This window comes from Pomacea canaliculata, linkage group LG2 (assembly GCF_003073045.1).
Source record: "Pomacea canaliculata isolate SZHN2017 linkage group LG2, ASM307304v1, whole genome shotgun sequence".
NCBI lineage: Eukaryota > Metazoa > Mollusca > Gastropoda > Architaenioglossa > Ampullariidae > Pomacea > Pomacea canaliculata.
The window spans coordinates 27,800,975-27,822,611 of record NC_037591.1 but is presented as its reverse complement, the minus strand read 5'-3'; the positions used below and the strand labels follow the sequence as shown (position 1 = coordinate 27,822,611).

The 21,637-nt window shown below is 42.4% G+C and overlaps 1 protein-coding gene across 4 annotated transcripts in view; it reads left to right on the top strand.

Moving 5' to 3' along the window:
• The first annotated feature begins 1,836 nt into the window (after positions 1–1,836).
• Positions 1,837–21,637, top strand: part of LOC112557582 (neprilysin-1-like) — a 46,090-nt gene continuing 26,289 nt past the window's right edge. The window contains exons 1-2 of one of the 4 annotated variants that reach the window (XM_025227533.1): positions 1,837–2,103; positions 19,550–19,668. The gene's annotated coding sequence lies outside the window, so the exon portion shown is untranslated. Of the gene's footprint in view, positions 2,104–9,831; positions 9,955–10,024; positions 10,164–19,419; positions 19,669–21,637 lie in introns of those variants that run through there. The other 3 variants (XM_025227534.1, XM_025227532.1, XM_025227531.1) reach the window with 3 other exon arrangements.

Here is a 21,637-nt window from a genome sequence, read left to right as displayed (position 1 = left end):
CAGTGTTAGTATTTCCATGTAATAGTAGTGTTGTGTCATTAAAACAACCACATACAGTCATCGTATATTTAGTTATTTGAAAACAGTGTCATTGTCTCCCCTTCCATATCCGCCATCTACCCAGCATTGAATCCTTTCAACGTGCACTAAACACTCACCTGCTTTACGAGCATCACTCCTTACACCAATCAACAGAGTTGTAAATATTTGTATTTTTAATATTAATATTTGTCAATATTTTTATAGTCAATTGACTAATTCGCCTGCAAGTCTTAAACTTAGATTTTAGATACTCTACATCCTAACTGCTTGTTCCCTAATTCCTTTTTGTGTCTTCTATGTATTTTATTCTTTTTTCTGCAGAATTTTTTTCTCCTTCCGTCCTTTGTATTCTGTCCCAAGCACTGATAGTTTGCGCCTTCAAAATTACACGTTGTTGTTGTTATTATTATTCAGCTTCAGCCTACCTGGTTGTCATTTCATTCCATTTAGGGCTGGGGACTTCTCTCACAACTCGTCAATCTTATAGGAGGAGATTGCAGAAAAAATCACTATCAGAGACTGTTTGTTATCTAAAAGGTGTTATCACACGATGTCGGCTTAGCATCCATTAGGGTAAGTGTAATAAAATCCTGTTATTTACACCAAGATGGACTTACAGACCTTACCTGTGTTCTCAGCTGGAGCTTGTATTCCTCGTTCTGTCTGAGAATCATGTGTAGACAATCTATCAAAGGGTTTGTTATGAGGTTCAGTTAGTAAAAGAACAGTAAGACGAAACGAAAGGAACCCCATTGATTCTAAAGCGAGGCAATGCGCACCTTTGCTGCTGCTGCTGTTTGGGCGCCTTCCCGCAGCAGACGTGGACTGTAGACCCTGTACCAGCAGGCTCTTTCGTCTGTCGAGATCTTTGAAAAAGAACGGAGACGGTTGACGAGCGATAAAAAGAAATGAAAGGGGTAGATAGTCATAGACGACAAAGCCGCAAGGTGCATGCAGGAGGAATGTGTGTGTGTTGGGGAGGGAGTGGAGAATGGGAGCAAGGGTCATGGTGTCGTGGCTACGTCCTTGACCCTGCACGGTGTCCCATGTCGTCAGCCATGTGACCTCCCACTAGTCTTTATCCGCACGAGTGTCTCGTTCCTTGCTTTTGCGATCTGCCCTTCCCGTGATGTCGCGACGGGTCGTGACCGCCTCGACCGCCATGTGCTGGCCTCGTACACCAGAAGTGCATTCTTAAGCAGACCTTGCATGCCGCAAGTGGGATGCCATGTTTGGCAGATGATGTCAGAGCAAGAACATTCTCACCTGCTTGATTCGTCTGCAAAACTCCTGTTTCTCTCTCGTCATTTTGAAGAGCAGAGGAGCGAGATATCTGCTTCATTCTAATGAATTATAGCCCTGGGGGCTGCATGCTTTTGCAGGTGAGAATGCTACAAATTTATGTTTATGCATTCGACACGAGATGGTAATTTTCAAGATTCATTTATTGAAGCTTTACTGATTAGAAGAAAAACCAAGCAAATCTATTTCCATCATTGGTCTTAGCGGAGGCGTGTGTTCAGGAGAGCCCTCGAGGCAAAACAGAACAGAATTTTTTTGTGACATAACCTTCTTTATAAGCAGAGCACGTGCTGAAGCTGTGACAACTGCACACGTTAACTTCATCGATTTGGAAACGACGGCCAGGACCACCGCGCAACTCAGATGGAACGAGCCTTTTCCTCCCCCACCAACCCCCAACACCCGAGTTCATTCCCCCGTCCCGAACATACCACCCACCCTCCATCCCTCAAAGCTGTGGTGCCCTCATCTGGGTAGGAAGGAGGCTGGCAAGGGGCGCGATGATGGCGAGGAGCAGGGATGCGGTGCAAGCACGTGCTGTCTTCTCCTGACCCATTTTTCTGGCTGCTTCGAGACTGGATCGATGTGAGCGCCTTTGTGGTTAAACAAGCTGACAGACGTTCACTGGATAGCTTTATGAACGAACTGTCGGGCCAGGTTCACATGTCCACCTTCTGCGTTCTATACTGCGCTCTCCTTCTCCAGCACTTCTCTGTCAATCGTTGTGTGTGACGGGGAGAAAAGCGGCAAAGAAGTGATGTAAGTATACGCCTTGGGCGATTTAAATTTTTTGTTGTCATGTGAGGGAGAGTGGGGTTATGGGCACGATGCTGTGGCTTTGAAATAAGTGGGAGGTGACAGAGTCGGGGTAGAGAGACCTTCTTATATCAGTAACGATTACAACAACTCGCGTTACCCAATCGGCTGTATCGGTAAATAAAAATGCTGACACATTCGGCATACCAGCATACATCGATGTAAATACTTTACTCCATACTACGCCAGCACAAAGGTCATGGCAACAAGACATCTTCTAAGGTGGCATGCAGGTCTTTGCCTGAAAAAACACCTCACACCTTGACCTATAATATATCATTTTCTCGGACCCCGAGTAAAATTTCATCTCCTGATTTATTTCTAAGCGTAAAATCTCTGTACCCGGCCAAATTTTCATCATGCGGAGTCTAGAAGGGTTGAGTCAACATTATTTGGTGCTCTGATCACAATAAATTTCTATTATCAGCAGCTGACAATAATACTTGGTGCGTTTCCTAGGCTAGGCCCCTTCCCCTTTCTCCAAGTTTTGATATTAGAGACTCTTTTCCTCCCTTGTATTTAGTTTTTGACGAACTTATTGTGTTCCCATACCCTGGGGAGGATCGGCTGCTGTTTTGCTGTAAAATTCCTTCAATTTCTCTATGTCATGGGTACATTCGGTGCCCCATGTTCACTCAAGCAGTCACGAAGACATCTGTGTTCTCTTTTGTTTCAACACAAGACAAACTACATCTGTCTCTTTTAGATCATGTCTACTTATATATATGACCACAGTCTAAATCGAAAGCAAGCACACACACAGAGACCCAAATAACTCCAAACAAAATTAACTAACCCTACAGATATGAACGGTAATCCCCATAAAGCTACTACTACGAAAGAATTCCAACTTAACGTTTCGTGTTTGACTCCAAAACAAAACAAAACAAAACAAAAAACAAAACAGAACAGAACAGAACAGAGCAAAACAAAACAAAACAACACAACACAACACAACACAACAAAACAAAGAACATAATGAAATCACCCAAAAGACAGTTTGAGTTCATCTCTACGCCATTACTCTTACTGTTTATCAGGTCTGAATATAGAAACTGTTTTAACTTGTAAAATTGACGACACTTGTTAAACTTAGTTTTCATTTTTCTCAGCTGACAAAGCCTTTGATCTCAGTCGTAGCCGTCGTCGTCTAACTACCCCCAAACTGTACCCGTTTGAGAATATTACATAGGATTAATGGGTCTGAGATGTCAAAAAAGCTCGTTTTCGACTAAAATTGAAAATCTTTTAAACCCAAATCGAGAAAGATGACAAAAAGTAAACAGCTCCACTGAACACGCGTGCCCTGGGCGTGATCAAGTCATCTGCTTTTCTGAGGTGTTGGGTGGACAAGGAGGATACAAAGGTTATTACATAGCTCTCGTTTTCTGAACCTGAACTAAGATCATCGAGGCTGTGTTACCTCTGCCGTAACAACACCTCTTACCCTGCTAATAGGTGTAGCTCTTCTCTTGGCTCTCAATCAAAGCTCGCGCTATGTTTATTTTACTTTCAATGAACGCCACTCCACTCGTCTTTGGAGGGAGAAGGAAAGAAATTAGTCGCTAATTAAAGAAGAAAAAGGCGATGTAAAGAAGGCTTTCGAAGTGTCCACAGGTCATTCAGTTCAGTTCTTGCTTCTCCAATCTAATTTCCTGGCGCATCTGTGCTTCGTCAGGAATGCATCCCTGGCGACAGACTTGTCCCAACATCCCCAGTGCTCTGGTCTGGCCAGATCGCACTCATGGAATTACCTCCCTTGAAAGCACGATCGCATTTTCTGCCAGTTTGCCGGACCACGTAAAGAAGACGTGAATACGTTCCTGCACTCGCCCTGGGCGAAGTTCTTGCGGACTTTTAGTCACTAATAGCTGGGCGAGCCTCCATGGATGACATCGTTATATGGGTATAGCGTTACCCAGAACGACCAGCAGGGGCGCTAAACGTGTGGAAGCATCGCCCCTTTAACTGTGTATGTAGGTGTCGACTGCTCTGTTGCAACAGTATGAATGCCTGCTCACGTAATAAGGGGCGAAGCAAGCTCGAGAAACTAAAGAGACTTATGTCTACAAGGGATCTGGTCAACCGTCTAAGTTTGAAAGATCCAAGTCAAATATGAGTAAATAATATTGTCCGATACATCTGGTATGCACATCAGAAGAGAAAATTAATAATGATAATGACAATTATTTCTTGATGCCGTGGCGAAGTCAATGGTCCGTTGACAGATTGATGGAACCAGTAGCTGTGCAGGTGTCTATGTACCCTGACATGCATCTCAGGTTGGAACCAATCCCTCTCTAGTATTTGATCATTGATTGTTTATTTACGGTTCTTTCTTTCCCTTTGACTTTCATTCGATTTGTGGCACAGACACCGTTTGCATAGACACGTCTTTTGTGAGTTCGTGTGCGTGTTATGTCTTCTCCTCTTTCTTCATCGACTCTTTCGTCTAACAACAACAACAGCCGCAAGAACAACTCATTCACATACTCCTTTTCAGTACCCGACACTCTGCTTATTGCTTTTTCTTTCACGTGGGCGCGAGGCCAGAGGATGGTGGTGAAGGTGTCGCTAGGCTGGACAGTGGTAGAGAAAACATTGCTTGAAAGCTCGTGGTTTGTTTGCGTCGGGTCTGCCACCCTGCAGCCAAGACTGCTCCTCGCCGCTAATTGATCGATGTGCGCCGAGCCTCGTTAACTCTTAACTCAATATCACAAGCGCATCACCGACGCGGTCGATAAGGAGATGAAAACAGACGTCGATGTGCCACACTTGCTCTTTCGAGGTGTCGGCATTGAGTGGCACATCCTGAAAGGAAGGACGTTGTCAGACCAATCGAACCGGTTCAGAAGCGACATTCGTGTGTTGCCTAGGTGAGGGTTCGTCTTACACGAACGTCAAGCGATAATGCAGGCAGAAAGGACGTGCTTGTGTGTTTGTATGTGTGTGCGCTCCGGACACACACACATACTTTATATACAAAGAGAGAGAAAGGGAGAGGGAGAGAAAGGATCTGATTATTTTGCCCACCCCGAGCCATCCACCCAGTCTCCAGCAATTTCACATACATTGCTTTATTTATACCTCTCTAGCTTGGCGTTATTTATATTTAATATTAATGCTGCTATCTGTCCAACGTATTCTCTCCTGGGATGAAATGGAAGCCTTGCGGTGAAATTTTCATTTTACTTTTTTTTTCTTGATATCTTGGCCGAAGGCACAGGCTTTTCCAGTGATAAGCCAGGACTCGTAAAAATATCCATATCCTAATGGCAGTGCCCTCTCCCTCCTGGCCTGCTGTGGGGTGGAGAGCGAATATTCTTCTCCACGAGTAAACAAGGGCTTAAAGAGGAATCTCCCGCTGTCCCGGGTCGCTGTCTGACCATTTCAGCGGAATGAGCTCCCCTTTCCTGCTAGAGTTACCGGTGCTGGGGAGGCAATCTGCACACTTAAGAAGATCTCAACGGGCCCTTGCGTGATGGAGAAATATGTTTCAGCATCGTAGTGGGGTGGAGTTATTCTGACAGGTGGCTGGTCTACTTTCTTCTCTGGAACTTGTCGGTCTATTGAACGAGAAGTAAATTTTGATAGTAAGCAACAGTATAGGTAGGGGAATAGTAGGGGTGAGGGGTAGATAACAAAGAATTGGTCTTTTGGGGGACAATAACGACATTTTATCAATATTTTTGCAAACTGTAGGAATGGTCTGTGTAATGTCTGCTGTTTGTGCAAGAGAGCTTACGCAGTGTAATAATGTCAAATCTGTAGTTATTAGTGAAATCTGAATTATTCAATAATTAAGAACAACTAAGAATTTCACAGCATGCACACAAAGTTACAAAAGCACTCTCACCGGACATGATTTCTATGCAAAAGAAAGCTGCAAGCCTTTTGTATGTGAACGTGTCCAGAATGCCAATGGCGCACTTTGCTCTCCCTGCTTGCCGTTCACGTCCTTAACTGTGTGATCTGCTGATTGCCAGAGGTCGGCTGGACGAGCAAGCTTACAGAATTTTGTAATTGGTGTGTGTCTTTGATGCATTACAATATGCTATTTCTATATTTGTTTTGTCCTTTATAGTAATAGTTCTGTCCTTCATACATGCTTAGAGTTAATCGGTGTTTGGACATCAGTCCACAGGCAACACAGATAAAGGAAGAGGTTATTTGTTCTGCTATACTTTTTAGTTAGTTTGGTTTTTTTGTAGCCATATTTTATGTTTGCATGTCGAGTAACACACACACACTCACACACTCACACACTCACTCACACTCACACACACTCACACACCATTTGCCAGAGAACTTTGTAAGAACAGCTACGAGTACGACAGATGCTGCATTTTCGAGTGCGCTGATGATGCCAACTATAAGCCCGCTGAAATTATTGTCTGAATGCCAGGCACGACAAGGTTCACCGAGAGGCTTTACCGAGAATTTTAGTGAACTGTCTATCTTGGTTTTGTGTTGTGGGTTTTTATGCAAGTCATCTCCTAGGGATTTCAAGACAATTTAATAGGAATTACTGTCTTCTTTGTATGGAAGGAAAAGAATTAAGCGTGCATTTCCCGCAATTCAGATTTATAATTTAGTTATAAGTCATTGCAATAGCGGGCTACATTTTATTTTTCCTTGTTTCTCTTTCAAATGTTCTTTTTTCATTACTGCATTCATTCATTTATTCATTCTTTTTTGCTTCCTTTTCCTCTTCCATTTTGTGATGTTCGTCTCAATCTTTAGCTATTGACGGTTGAAACAGTTTAAAATACTCGGTAATATATTTATTTCTAATTTATCTTATAATTTACATATATTTATTACAATCTTATAATTACCCATCTCCCCTGATTTTTCTTCGTTTCTATATTTTCGTCACCGATCTGTGATGATCTAATTTTGTGTCTAAGGCCTTTCTTGCTTGTCGCGATGATGTCGATGTCAATCTTTTGCCATCGGTAGACATACTGAACAAAAACAAACAAACAAAAAGAGCGAAAGGAGCTTGCGTGTGCTCCACTTGCAGTAGCTAACTACGCATTATCTAAGTAAAGCTAAAATCTTTGTTAGTCTAATATACACTTCATAATTTCCATTCTTCAGTTCCATTTCTAGCTCCCTTCCCACCAGAAAGGATAAGGTGTTTGCTTTCTTTTCTTAAAGTTTCTTTTCAGTTTTAAACTTTTTTCTTTCTTTTCTTTCTTTTCTTTCCTTGCTGTCTTCTTTCTGTTTTTTCCCACCTTGGTTCCCCAAGGAGATTACTCGATGATCTCCAGGCCGAAATGTGATTAGTGCACGATGATCAATACAGACGTCACGTTGGTGTCCCTTGTCTCCCTGTGCGAGCTGACCTTCCCTTCTGTCACTCCTTGTGTGTCCTGCTTACTTTTCCGCTCACCGTCTGTACAAACCAGGATGACAAAACAAGGACCGGCATTGATCTTTGTGCTTGAAAGGTCGAAGCCGCCAGCTTCCTCTTTGGACTTACGAGTACGACTACTTACCACCACCTCTACTCTGTCTCCTCACCAGCCTCTCTCCTTATGGCGGTCCGGTGGTGCAACCAATACAGTGAGGACTGGCTGTCCTGGGTTCAGCTCTCGTCTCGGGCACGGTGTTCTTTCTCTGATTGTGGTATCTGTTTACATGGCTGGCTGCCTTGCCGTGATATAGCCTTAGTTGCTGGCTCGGCGTAAAACACCAATTCTCTCCTTCTCCTCCTCCTTAATAGCACAAGAACCCGCTGAGGCAATTAACCGAAGTAGTTGTTCTATCGACTTTGTGTGAAACACTTGCCAAGTATTGCTAATTTCTACTCGGAGAAAATAACTCCTTGAAAATCTCAGAAAATCTGCTTTGATGTTAAATTAATTCTGTTGCTGGCACGGTGTCAACCGTCCTACCTGTCTATCTGTTCCTGCCTGCACACCTGATGGACCTTTTGACGGGAGCATTACATTTCCTGATAAAATTTCAGCCAATAAAATAATTCGTGATTTAAATCGAGAAATGAATGAGACATCGCTCGCACAAACGTATGGAAAAGAAATTGTAGTTGATTCATCCTCTGCTGACAACATCAATGACCCGTTCATTTGTCCACAGCAATTCAAGGGCAACATATCAACGCTTGTTTTTCTGACATTGCCGATACCGAGTCAATGGATGCCTTATTTTGTTCATTTTTTTTATAAGCTCGTATCTAAATAAATACCGGACACTCAAATATGGAAATCAGTATTTGTCTTAAAAAAGTAATAATTAAATATCAACTTATAGTAACAGCTGTGTGTAAATACTCATGATTGTTGCAGACAAGTATTCCACCTAGTTGCACAAATTAAAGTGATTGCTGTAAAAGTGTTGAAAGCAGTTACCGGAGAAATATGGTAACCATCTGCAAGAAAGTAAGGGATGGGAGGAAGAGATATAGAACCAAAAACTAAAAATAGAGAGAAAAAAACTGCAAGATAAATGAAGTAGAAGTTGCATGCAGACACGCAAAGATCCACTTAATACTGTGACACTCGACAAACCATTTACCTCCCTTGCAGACACGCAAGAATCAAGGAAATGAGCTGTTTGCCATTAGACACAGAAATTTTTAGCAAATGAGCTAAACACGGAGAGTGCCAGCAACAATTCCGTGTAGGATGGTTACACACGCACGATGCGTAAACATCAATGACGACGATGATGATGATGATAATGATGAATGCATTTCCATTCTAGAACGGTCAGATGCGTTACAGAACACTTTGTATTACAACACTATAAAGATTTAAACATCTTTGATTACATTAGCAAGCAGTCATAGTGTGCAGTAAAAGGGATACAGATGCGGTGTGTATAGAAGCAAGCCACAGCTATCCGCTGAAGACCGAGGTCATGGACTGGGGACGACTGTATGATGATGTTCATCAGTGTGGTGTGTATAGTAGCAAGTCACAGCTATCTGCCATGGACTGGGGTGTTGACTGTATGATGATGTCCATCAATGGGGTGTGTATTGTACCCAAGTGTGTGTGCTGGCATGTTTGAATCGTGGAGCACAACTGGATGTCGATGTGCCTGTCCACAAAGCAGTAGGGCTAAGAGTGGAAGTTCCAGAGTGTCAGACATAATCAGAACTTTCACTTTTGAAGAAAGGCTGGAAAGGTGGGTGAGGGACTGACAAACATACCCTAACCGGACCCCCGGGTGTTCAAAAAAATGAACTTGAACAATGTACATTGAATAACATTACGCATTATGCATAAAAATGCGCGTTATCCCGAATGTACATAGAAATGTAAGATAGTCAGATCTCGGATGTACATTACCGGACCCCTAGAGGTACTTTAGCCGGACCTCGAAGATAAATTGTAGCACGACTCATAAAACAGAAGTTTTGGTCTCTATCAGATACATCTTTCCCATGGTTTTCGGGGCATTAGTTTGCAAGAAGAACTGGGAAAAGGGGAGCGGAAAAAAAAATAAAAAAGTGGAATGTTTTCCTGACTGCAGTGTCTTTATTGAATACATCTGCCTAGCTTCCAGACGGCGAGTTGGAGGGGGATAGTGGTGACCATTATTCCCTCCTGCATCTCCCAGTATAAAGGAAAGAAGAAGAGAGAGAGAAGGGGAGAAGAGAGGGTGGTGGTGGGGTCTGATGGAAGCACGTAATCAAATCTACAGGAGACGCGAGACCAGGCTCGTCTGTTCGCGCCTTTCCTCTCGCCGGCGGAGGGCCCGCTGCTGGGGCCGAGCTGCGGAGACCCTCGGGGGGAAAGCCGAGGCGGGAATATCGCATTAGTGAGTAAAGCACCTTCATTGATAGCCGCACCATTACTCACCCTCCCACTTGCTGCTTGTGTCCCCCCCCTCTCTCTCTCACTTGCTGCTTGTGTACCTCCTCCCTCTATCTCTCTCTCACTTGCACATCACATCGCCTGGTGTCAGAGGCTGGACAGCTTCCTGAGCTACTCCAGGCTGGACTTGGGGAAGTCACCGCTAGACTGGATGTGAGTACAACCTTTGTCCGCTACTACTTCATCAATCAGTCAAATGCTCTATTAACTGCTTTGAGGTAGATTGTTTTCAAACCCAAGAGATTTTTATCGGATGTAATCACGGGAGACAAACATTGCATCGTAGAAAGTGAGAGGAAAATGGCTTTTGTTTGCCTTACATGATTCGTCTCCTTATTCCAATGTGTTGTGGTCTCTGTGCGAGATATAACACAACTGCAAAATTTGTTGATTGATTTGTCTCTTTTTTATGCTTGGTGAAAAATTTTTCTACAGAAAAGAAGTGTTCAGTGTATTTCACTTTTTCAGAACATTATGTTTAAGTAAAACGCATAGCCTGTATTAAGTACGACCATACTCTAAGACATTTTGTTTATCGCCAAGAAAAGTGTCAGATGGTAGCAGCTTAAATATATGACAGGGACACCCACAGAACGCAGTAGTTTGTGTGTATTTTGTAGGAGGGAATGATATGAGAGCGTTTGACAGTTACATCCACATTTTCTATCAGTTATTTGAGAACAAGACGCTGTTGCTGTCAGGACGCCAAGGTAACGGTATTCACCAGCAGCTGGTCTCCACTTGTTGCTAATATGTGCGCATTATGAGACAGATGACAAGAGCCAATGAAAGACAAATGGTATTACTATCTTACTGCCATACTGTCACTTGACACTTACCCGCGATATGAAGGACTCGTTATTCGATTTTGCCAGCCACTGGAGTTGGCTGAGTATGTGAAGGGTGGAAATTACAGACCCGCTGTCTCTTTTTTTTTTTCTTTTGCTCTTCTTCCTTTTTTCTTTCTGTTCGTAAGCCAGACAATAAGCAGATATGACAATCACGAAAGGCGAGGATGTCAAACGAACAATGTCCTCCATCTGTCAGGCAGTTTTATCCCGCGAAATTGCTGGAATGCTTGTGTGCATTACAAGAAGATGGGAATGCAACTCTGATCAGAGTCCTGAACGGAGAGAGAAGATGGTAGCAGCCAGAGAAAGTGTAAGAAGACCACAGGACAGAGAGAGAGAGAGAGAGGAATGCCTGCTAAAACGAAGTTTTTAGGAAAAGGGGATGAGGTCATCCCATTTGCAACGTTTCAACAATTGGATGTGTTAACGGGGAAGTCATCACAATTTCAAAGTTTCTACTTAGTAGATGATTGCAATTCCGAGATTCTTCAAAATTGGGTAGTCTTCTAAATCTCTTTAAAACGAGGTCATCGTAATTCTTAATTTTCGACGAAAGATCATCATCACAGCCCCAAAGCTTCTACGAAAGGAAAACATTCCTTTTTCGAAGTTTTCTAGAAAATGAAAATCGTGTCAATCCTATTCCAAAGTGGAAATGTTCCATTTTTATATAACATTTCAGCATTGACAAGATCCCAGAAATGAGAACAATTGACGACGTGGTGTTAACGAGAGGCTAACCTCTTCACACTGAGACGGGAAAGGTCTCAGTTTAAACTCAAAATGGCGGAAACTGTTGCTGTAGGTAACATAGTTTCAAGTGGATATTTTTTTTTTTTTTACACCGGCAGGAACTGAATGAGTAAACATATGGTCCATGGACAATGTGACAGGGCCTCAGAACTTGGAGTAGGTGCCATCTGCAACTGCAGGAAGTGGCCTGGAAGTGCTGCACTCAACTGTCACTCGCTTTTATCCCACGAGGGCCAGGTGCCCCGTTTTTATGTGTTCACTCTTCTCGAAATCTCCTAGCTAGGCTTTCCTGAGCTTGACAGCCGATAAGAAAGATAGGCATCAAGGGGTGTTTTTCCCTTCTTCACTCTATCAGCTCGTTAACCACAAGAAAAATAGACTTTACCGGCGCTGGTCCCTCTTTCGTGCCTACACCCTCTCATGTTATAGAAAGTCTCCATCTCATACAAAACTGCAACAACTGTTGTTTTCTGACAGCTGCCAAAATGTTGCATGTGATAAAGCAGTGAACGTTTTGATAAATACTTGACTAAATCTTCTCTGTTTTATGCAAGGTAAGCTAGTTGCTCTGAATGATATGTAGACCTTTATTATTATTATTATATTACATTTTATAAGTTTTTATCTAACATGCAGCGGGGCGTTTTCGTGAACCAAGTGACAGTCTTTAAACTGATGGTTTTATAAGAGAGATAGCCAGCTGCCTCCAGCGTCGAGTTCACTAAAGTATGTCAACTCGACTAGCTGAGACATCCATCTGTATAAATTGTCACACTCAAGGAGATTAGTTTCAAGTGCTTGTCCCTTAGGACCTTTAAATCTCTTAAAGACCACCCCGAATGGTTTGAGTTTTTTCAGATATAAGTAGATTTAGGCGGTATAAACCTAACCTGTAAATTTCAGCCTCCAAAACCCATCTGTTAATTAAATATTCGCTGGCAAAGTACGCGATTCGTACCTGCGATCAACGAGCGCCGCTAACGGTGTACTACGTCACGTTGGTCATTATTGTTTCTCACAGTTTTTTCGTAGAGAAGGTTAAATGCCTTACATCGTGTTTGTACACATTGTATGTTAATTAAAATGTTGTTCCAATTCTCTCCCTCTGAGAGGCCTTAACAACGGAAACAAATCCTTTCGTCTATTTTAATAACACAAAATCTGTGCACTTTCAATGTTTGTAGACACATTTTCAGAACAGAATGTGATGGGTATTCGCCAAAATTTTTATAAAATGATATCTTGCACGGACTTTACCCAATTATTAAACCTGAACACCATTAATCCTTTAAATAGGACCTGATAGCATCAGGATCGCAGTTTTAAACCAAGCTTGGTGTAAGTTATCAGAGAGTCGCAAGTACACTTCTTGGCAACAAAAGCTGTATCAGACGGACCTGCAATATTAATGAAGGCGAGCACTTTACCACTAATGTGAGTGCGTGTCCGGTCATTTCAAGGCTGCTTTAGGTTGTTTCCCGGATGTGTCGCCGTCCTACACTTCTGGTCTGAGCCTGACATAGATGGCGCCGACACTTTACTTCCAGCCCACCCTTTCTTTCTCTGCTGCAGTAATTTAAAGTGTTGTAAAGCTGTGTTTGGGGTAATCGTATCAAACAATTGTAGGAAAGGATTACTGAAACAGTTAGAAAAAAAATAAGGATCCACGTTTTTCCGAAGTTTGTCAGAATCGTGTGCAAGCAGTCCAGTAATACATGTTGGTGGTTATAGCACCATCTGTTGTTTGTACTAGGTTTCACTTGAAGACTGAAATAATTGTCGTTTGGAATATTATACGATTTTCAGACGAGAGCGCTAACAGGGGTTTACTTTTAATAAACCCAAACACACACTTCATCCCAAAGAGTGCCAGGAGGGCTCTCTCAGAAACAGCCCGGTCGCCCTCTACGCCCTTCCAGTAACAAACAGCTCATGATTGAAATAAACACTGAACTTAAAATGTTTGTCGTCCAACCCTCATCAAATGTAAGAGGAAAACTCACAGTTCCTGGACCAAACATCTACATACAGGAGAAGACAGAATCGATTTGGAAACAAACCAGTATTTTTCCGTTAAGACTCAAATCGGACATATATTTTGATGTTTCTGTTTTACCATTGATGCCCAAGTTTAAATAATTCCCTTTGGCCATTTTATTTTTGATTTACAAAATCAGCAAACACTCATTGCTGCAGAAATGAAAGATATTAGATAAGTAATCCTCCACCAGCGCATCAACAGTGAAAAATAAAGGCCGGAAGACAGACGGGCGGGTAAGCAAAACCTGTTTTATAAGCTGAGTTAATGTTGCCTGGCTGGGTACTTACCTATCGTATTGATTGACATACTTCAGAGATACATAATTGCAGCGCTGTAGCCGCCAGATGTCTTTGCACGCGGTGACCGCTATTGAAGATTGCTCTGAAGTGAAGGACGTTTGTTGTCACGTGGCTTTTCCCTTCCTATGCAACCTTAAGAAAAGAAAGAAACTCGAATCCCGACAAAAACATTAAAGGAAAGAAGACAGCGGGTAAGGAAGAATGAATACTGGAATGAATGAATGAGAGCTGGCAAAAAGAGAAATAAACGTGGCAGGGTAAAAAAATAGGAAGACTGAAAAGGACAAACAAGCTCACGCGCCCACGCACGCAGGCACGCACAAACACACCAAACCACATCTCACACCACGCACACACACATACCACACACGGGCACAAACCATACACACGCACATGGACCACTTGATCGGTAATTCTTCAACGCCAAGAGACATTCTTCGAGATCGAGACCAGGATTTGAGCCAGAAGGGCAAAAGACTCGGGGGAAAAAGTTGGGACCCTTGGGCCAACAGCCACAACATACCCTCGGAACTGTCAGCTGTCGTCGTAAAGACTCCAAGGAATACGCGACCAGAAAATAGAATGAATCGTTGTCGGAGAACAGAAAGCAGTGTATTCGTCCGCGCTACCAAGCGCTGGAACCGGGGAGGATCACGACGCATCAGGGAACTGTTCGTTCTTCTGCTGTAGGTGGCATTGTTAATCGCAATGAGTACCATGTGTGCTGTATAACAGTGTAGTCCAGTCAACAAGCAGACATGGAAGATAACACGTAGCGTCCCTGGACTGGGAGAGAGCTCAGTGTCCATGTCGTTGTTAATTTATTGTTCTTTGTTCATTCTACCTATATATTTGTATGCCTGCCTGTCTGCAAGCTTGACTCCTTATCTGTATATTTGTCGAGATGTCTGCTTGTCGCTAACTCTGTAAAGAAAGGTAGATGGACAGATAGGTGTGAATGAGTCGGTGGTGCATGATCACCCGAAGAAGAGTTAGAAGAATCAAGTGTAAAAATCGGCCGAGCTCAGAACATCTGCACCGACGCCTGCCATTCCCTGGCGTCATAAAGCCAATAAAGCCAAGTTTGTGGTCAGAAGAGATGTTTATGATCAGTGGCTCAGAGAATTAAAATGTCGAGCGAAGGCCCGACATTTTTAGCTAAAACATGTCAGTCAAAGTAGTCTTTATGCCAAGTCCGAGTATAACTTCAGGGGAGACTGGGTGTGAGCGTTTACATGTTTTTATCGTGTTTTCTTGTATTCGAGGTTGTCCTTATTTATTTAATCTTATTCCTTTTTTAAAACCTGTATAATTTTGATACCAAAAAGATGTTCAGCACTACCGGGCTGGAACTGGAGGCGGCGTCGCGCGCTGGTGAAATGTCTCCGGGTCGTTTACGTAAGATACCCGCCATGGAGGCCAGGTCGCTAAACAAATCCGCCTGTTAAACTAATCAGTCATCCACACGTCTCCTACATGGCCCCTGGAAGCGACGTGCATGTGTGTGATAGCTTCTATCATATGGCAGCAGAGTAAGATGATAACTGACTTCTTGCTTTTCTCCGTTAGGCAGTAACTGCCAGAGAACAGGAAGAGACATTGTTTAACGACGTTGAACTTGTTTTTTACGAGTTTTGCCACAAAATATAACGACCATGGGTGGAAAACACAGATTTGTAACGTAAGCATGCCTAAAAAAATTGTTTTCTGTGCTTGGAGATTTTAAACTCGATTTCCAACGAGTCGTGAACCGAAGAGATGATATTGAGTACTGGAACCAGACTTTTTTTCTGGGGCGCAAGGGATAGATAGAGAGTTAAATGATTTTGAAGTTTTGCACCGACCGTGTTTGATGGGAAATAACCATGATTGACATGATCAATTAAGGCGGAACTGCACTGGAGTACCCCTTGGTGTAGTTGTTAGCTGTCGATTGGCGATACCCGGGTTAAGGCCGGGTGACATTAGCAACCATGCGTCACAGCCAGGCATCGATATGGTTACACAAACAGGAGCACGGACATCACCGTAGCCACCAGTCACTAGTGTTCAGTTTGTTGATCCGTTTCTGTGGGGAATATGTACAGATGTACACACATAATCAAAATTTCTCAATTGAAGGTCTGAAAAAAGAAGTATATTTGTAATGAATTAAAACCATGAACATAAGAGAAATCAATGTACACACCGTGAAATGTATTCACATGAGGAACTTCAAATTATGGTGACACACAAATGCAGGAATTATTTATACACTGTGTAATATATATATATGTCTTTTAGACAAAGAAAATTATACATGCTAGAGACAAATATGTGTGTACACCAGTCCAATACATGCAGACTGGGCAAAGCAAATTACAGAAGCTCATGACACAAATTCACGAGAGATATATATATACTGTGTAACAATAATACAGGTTGGTAAGAAATATGTCACTAATCACAAGAGACATAGCAAACTTAACAAGTTGGTGCTACGGAAATATGAGTGTACACACTGAATAATAAATACACAGGCATGCAGGGTTAGGTAAATTATTTAAGTCAGTGCCAAGTGTTAAAGGGGATTGGCGAAAATAAAAAAATAGCATTAACATACGTGATAATCTTTTGTTTCAACCTTTCTAAATGTTAAGAAAAGAATGATAAGTATGAGCATATTACAAAAAAGCTTTATTGACATCATGTTACCAATTAAAAACATAATTCTATTATATTTTGCAAGTGAAGAAAAAAATGCAGTATCAGTCTAGTGTTGTTGTTGTTGTTGTTGTTGTTGTTTATTTTATTGTAAATGTTCATTCTTCGGTAATCGTAAATTTGAGGAGGTGGAGTGGATTTCAAATCCAGCAACACAGACCGTTGGATACATATATTAGTGTCGGATGCCACTACACCGGCACGTGAGGTCTCGCTCTGGTCTCAAGATGGCGTTCGCGTGAATGAGGTCCATGACCGGGAACTTAGGCCCCTGACAGCAGAACAGATTGCGTGTAGATATTGCCCGAGGTCGCCACTCCATCATTCTCACACCAACGTGACGCAGATGGTCGTCTGCCGAGCTCCCAGCGTCCCCTGGGCGAGTTCCTAGCTGTTGGATCAGGTGCGGAGCTGGTGACGGGGTCGGTAGTGAGAGTCTGGTGAGTGTAGCAGTCGCAAGGTGAGCGTGCCTGCTTTGTCGTGTGAACTGATTCTGTCACTTGCCAGATGGTGGTTACATCAGCTGTGAGGGACGGTGTTGTCGGCTATGGAACTGCGATTATTTCTGTGAAAGGATCGTGAAACCGTTTGCAAGACTTATTATTTGAGTAGTCAGCGTAGGGGCATGTTTAATTCAAAGACAAAGACCTATATCTGTCCCCTTTTGCTGTCCACAAATTTTGTACACAAAAAGAAAACAATTACTTTTTCTCTTCGCTAAAACTAAATTTTTAAGTAGACAGTTTTGCACACACATCTTTCTAAAACTCTTTCTTCGTTTTCGGTATAGCTTGACACGATGCTTGGCATACATTTTTTTAAATTTCAACATGAATTTCCGATGCAGCGAAAGAGCAAGTTCAAACCTTTATTTAAAAAAAAAAACAAAAAAGAGTAACGGCAAGAAAATTTCTGCATTTACTACACAGCCACAGTTAAAAATACTATAAAATCTCATTAACTTCTCGCGAAAGAGCTCATCTTGGCGATAAACAAGCAAATCTTTTTATCAGGAAAAAAACATCGGGAAACGAAAGCAAGGGTTTAGAGTTGCGCGTATAATGCAGAATTTGAAGAGACTCTCATGGATGCTCTGGATGGTGCCTTTGGCAGGCCTGGGATGGCTTGCAGGAGCATAAAGATGCTCAGAAGACAGGTTCTCGGTTTGATATTTCAGGGTGTGAACAAACAGCCATGTTTATGCACCACATTTAAACGGAACACGCTTTTATATAAGCATTCCTCAGAACATTTAAAAGCCTGAACTCTGACAAAGACCTATTAAATTATTTTTTGTAAATACCAAATGCAAAATATAGGTGTATGATTACGTTTACATGACTATTACAATGACATTGTCAACGATCTTATAACAGTTATAGCACACTTCACCATATCTTCCTGCATATTTGGAGCACCTATAACATAATTCTATATTCCTATTGGAACTATGTATAAGGACATAAAAGATACAACTTTTCAATGATTTTTCGCTTTCAAAGAAAAGTAACGAGAGTCTGGCCGCTTGATGACATTTGTAATCATTTGTACTCCGCACACAGAGTGTCTGTGTGATTTGAATTTCTTTTTGAAGCTCTCATTCTTCCTTGTAACCATGAGGCCCACGAGTCCTCGTTTTGGAAAGCTGGAAGATTGACGCTTAAATCAGGTCCATGGAACGGTAGATTTATCGGCCAATCGTAAAGACTATGCAGGTCAGAAGGTCACATCCCAGTTTACTGCTCTTTTGGTCCATAGCGCTACTTTCTCTTTGTCCACCTCGCCTGTTTGAGTTAAGGGAATTTGTTACCTCAGGGGTAGCTTTTTCTCGGGTCCTTTATTTCAAATTCTGTCTGTCTGTCTGTCTGTCTGTCTGTCTGTCTGTCTGTCTGTCTGTCTGTCTGTCTGTCTGTCTGTCTGTCTGTCTGTCTGTCTGTCTGTCTGTCTGTCTGTCTGTCTGTCTGTCTGTCTGTCTGTCTGTCTGTCTGTCTCCATTGACATACTTGTTTCTGTATTACAGCTTCGTCTTTCCCCTGTACCCGGAACACCTCCGGATGAGGAGTGTTGTTAACAATCACTGGCATACTACGTTGCCAGCATTGCTTTGCGATCGATTTTCACCTGGTTTCATTTTCCTTTGCTTTCAGAAACTAGAGACGGATTTGTCATCGTCAAGAAATCGTTAGCATGTTCATGCCGATACATCCACAAGGATGTGAGGTTATCAATACAGCCTGTCCTTCCATCCCTGCCTGTCAGTCTGTCTGTGTGTGGGTATGTTAATCCATAATCCACCCCCATGTGTCTGTGTCTTCTTGTATTTTGTGTTGACGATATTGTGTCTGTGTGTGTGAGAGAGAGAGTGTGTAGAGAGAGTGACTGTGTGTTTGAGTGGATTCTAGGTGATCCTTTCTACCCGATGGAGAACCAACTGGAATACATTGCTAGTGGTGTTTGGCGACTTGCATTCTCGGTCTGATAGTGAGGACACGTATTCCTCAGTCCGCCTTCCAGAGACTAAACAGCCGGCCAGCCAGACGAACGGACAGACATGAGGGCTGGTGGATTGGGGTAGGGGTTACTAACAGGGTGGGCACGCACCAAAAGAAATGTGTACCTATGCACATCTGTGGCTGATTCCATTGGAACCACCACCCTGATGTCAGCGGCCGTCAACAGAAACGATCTGCTCGTACGCATGTCCTCACGCGCGCGCGCCGATCACCAGAGGGCGCTGCCAACGCTTGTCTCTACAACAGGGAACGCACGTACCACGACCAGACGTTCGCTCATCCACACAGTCACACACACTTTCTCTCGCGCGCGAGCGAGCGCGCACCCCGCGAGGAAGAATTAAGTTGGCCGTTTCTGACCGAGTTTCTCTCCTTTCAGACGCTGCACACACATCTGACGAGCCACAGGCTCACACCCAGGGTTCGTGTCGAGCCGGCACCACAGACGTAGTCCTCTTTGTGGATTGTCTGCCATTTCACGATTCCGAGCGTTAAAAGGTGAGTACAATCGTTCTCAGCGGATTACATCAATTATTGGAAACATGTGTTTGTCTGGAAGAAAAATAAAAACCGCAGACCTTTACCAAGATTTATTGCCTGGTTTGTTTGGTTTTTATTTTCAATAACGGTTTTCTGGGATTGTCCTTCCAGTTTCAAGCATTTAAAAAAAGAGTAAATGAATTGCTTTTAACGAGAGTTTACATTATCGTTTTTAGTAAAGTTTGTACGGTCTTTGATATTTTACTTTTATTTCACATTTAAATTTTTTTTTTTTCGTAAGATAAGTTATTTTGTGGCTTTCGTGGCATTAGAACTAAACGTTGAATGTATTTCCTTCACTTTGTATACAGTGTGTGTGGTGTAACGTGTGTGAGCGATTGCATGTTCGTGCATGTGTGTTTGGGCAAATGTATGCAAGCAATAATTGTGATATGTATGTGGTGTGTAGTGTATGGTGGCCAAATGTGGGTGATATATGTTGTGTGTGAGTGTGTGTGTGTGGTGGAAGGACATGAGCACCGAGAGAAATTTCTTCTTTGCACATCGTGTACATAAATCAGTTCATTTAGTGCCAACTGCGGGTTTGAAAATGGGGATTGTCAAGAATGTGATGACCATAATTATATATCTTCGGGCAATGACATTTAAATAAATTCTTGCCATATTGTATAACTCAAGATCCAAATCTGAGTGTTTGTCCTTTATCAACAACAACGTTTTCATACAGAGGAAAACATTTACTACTCCAACATCGAGGAAGAACATTTTTTCATTAAATCTGTTTTAAATATGTCTAATCTTAAGAGTTTTGAGCGATTTTGTGAAATACTATGTAATTTTGCTTTGATGAAAAGTCATCTTTAATTGAATAAAAACGAAAAGTGGGTTTCTTTCCGAGATTAATTGGTTGGGTCTTTTTCATCAAAAAGCTCCTTAATATTCATTTTACGGTTCATATCTTTAAAAACTGTGTTTTAAAATAATATTGTTCATTTTATTTTTCATAATTCTTAAATTAAAATTTATTTGGTGCTACATTTCCTTTACATTTGGTTATCCTGAAAGACCTCCATCCTGCAGCCTGGCGCAAATTCAGGTTCTGAGGCTGCTGTGCAGCATTATCTGATGACAAATAATTGAAATACATGCAGACCTCCCGACGTGCATAATCAGGTGAAGGGTTTCAAGACACGCAATCTGTCCTTCCCCCTTTCCCTCTGTCTGCCAGCCCTCCACCCTCCCAGTTATTTCTCTCTCCCCGTGTCGTGGTTTTTCTGGTGCCCACCATAGCGATGCCACGTGATCCTAGAACACCGAGCAGGAGAGCAGGAAGCCCCAGGAGGCGCCTCCAAGCGAGATGGTCACGGTTTATCAGCACCTGGCTTGAGTCTGTACACCTGGATGATTATTTACAACATTTCCTTCGTTTTATCGACGACACAACCAGAATCGTCTCTACGCACGACCATGCAGCCATTCTAAAGGCTGTGTCACTCCAATCACAAAATAAATAAAACGTTTCGGAAACGTTTTTGTTAAACGTAAGAAAAACGGTTTCAAAACCATTCCGGGAAAGAAACTTTTTTGTTGGGATTCCACACGGACGAATTTGTTTTCGGAACTATTTTATGTTCGCGCTTTGTAGGCTGCTTTTAGGAAAGTGCCGAAACATCAAACCTCTAATTTTCCCCATAGTACCATTGTATTGGCAAATGGATTTCAATGTACGGGCAATGAAGCTGGAGTTAGTTCAACATTTTGACTAAAGTTTCCAGCCACTGTACTTCTGTGACCTTTACAAATCACTTTTTCAAACCTTTGACAATATTTATTCTGTGAAGAAAGGTCTTTACACAGCAACATATCCAGTATCAATGTACAACTTGCAGTTTTTGTGATTTGACACGGGCAAAGGGATCATCATGAGTTGTGGCATTGTATTGACTAAAGGTGAAGGCATACCTGT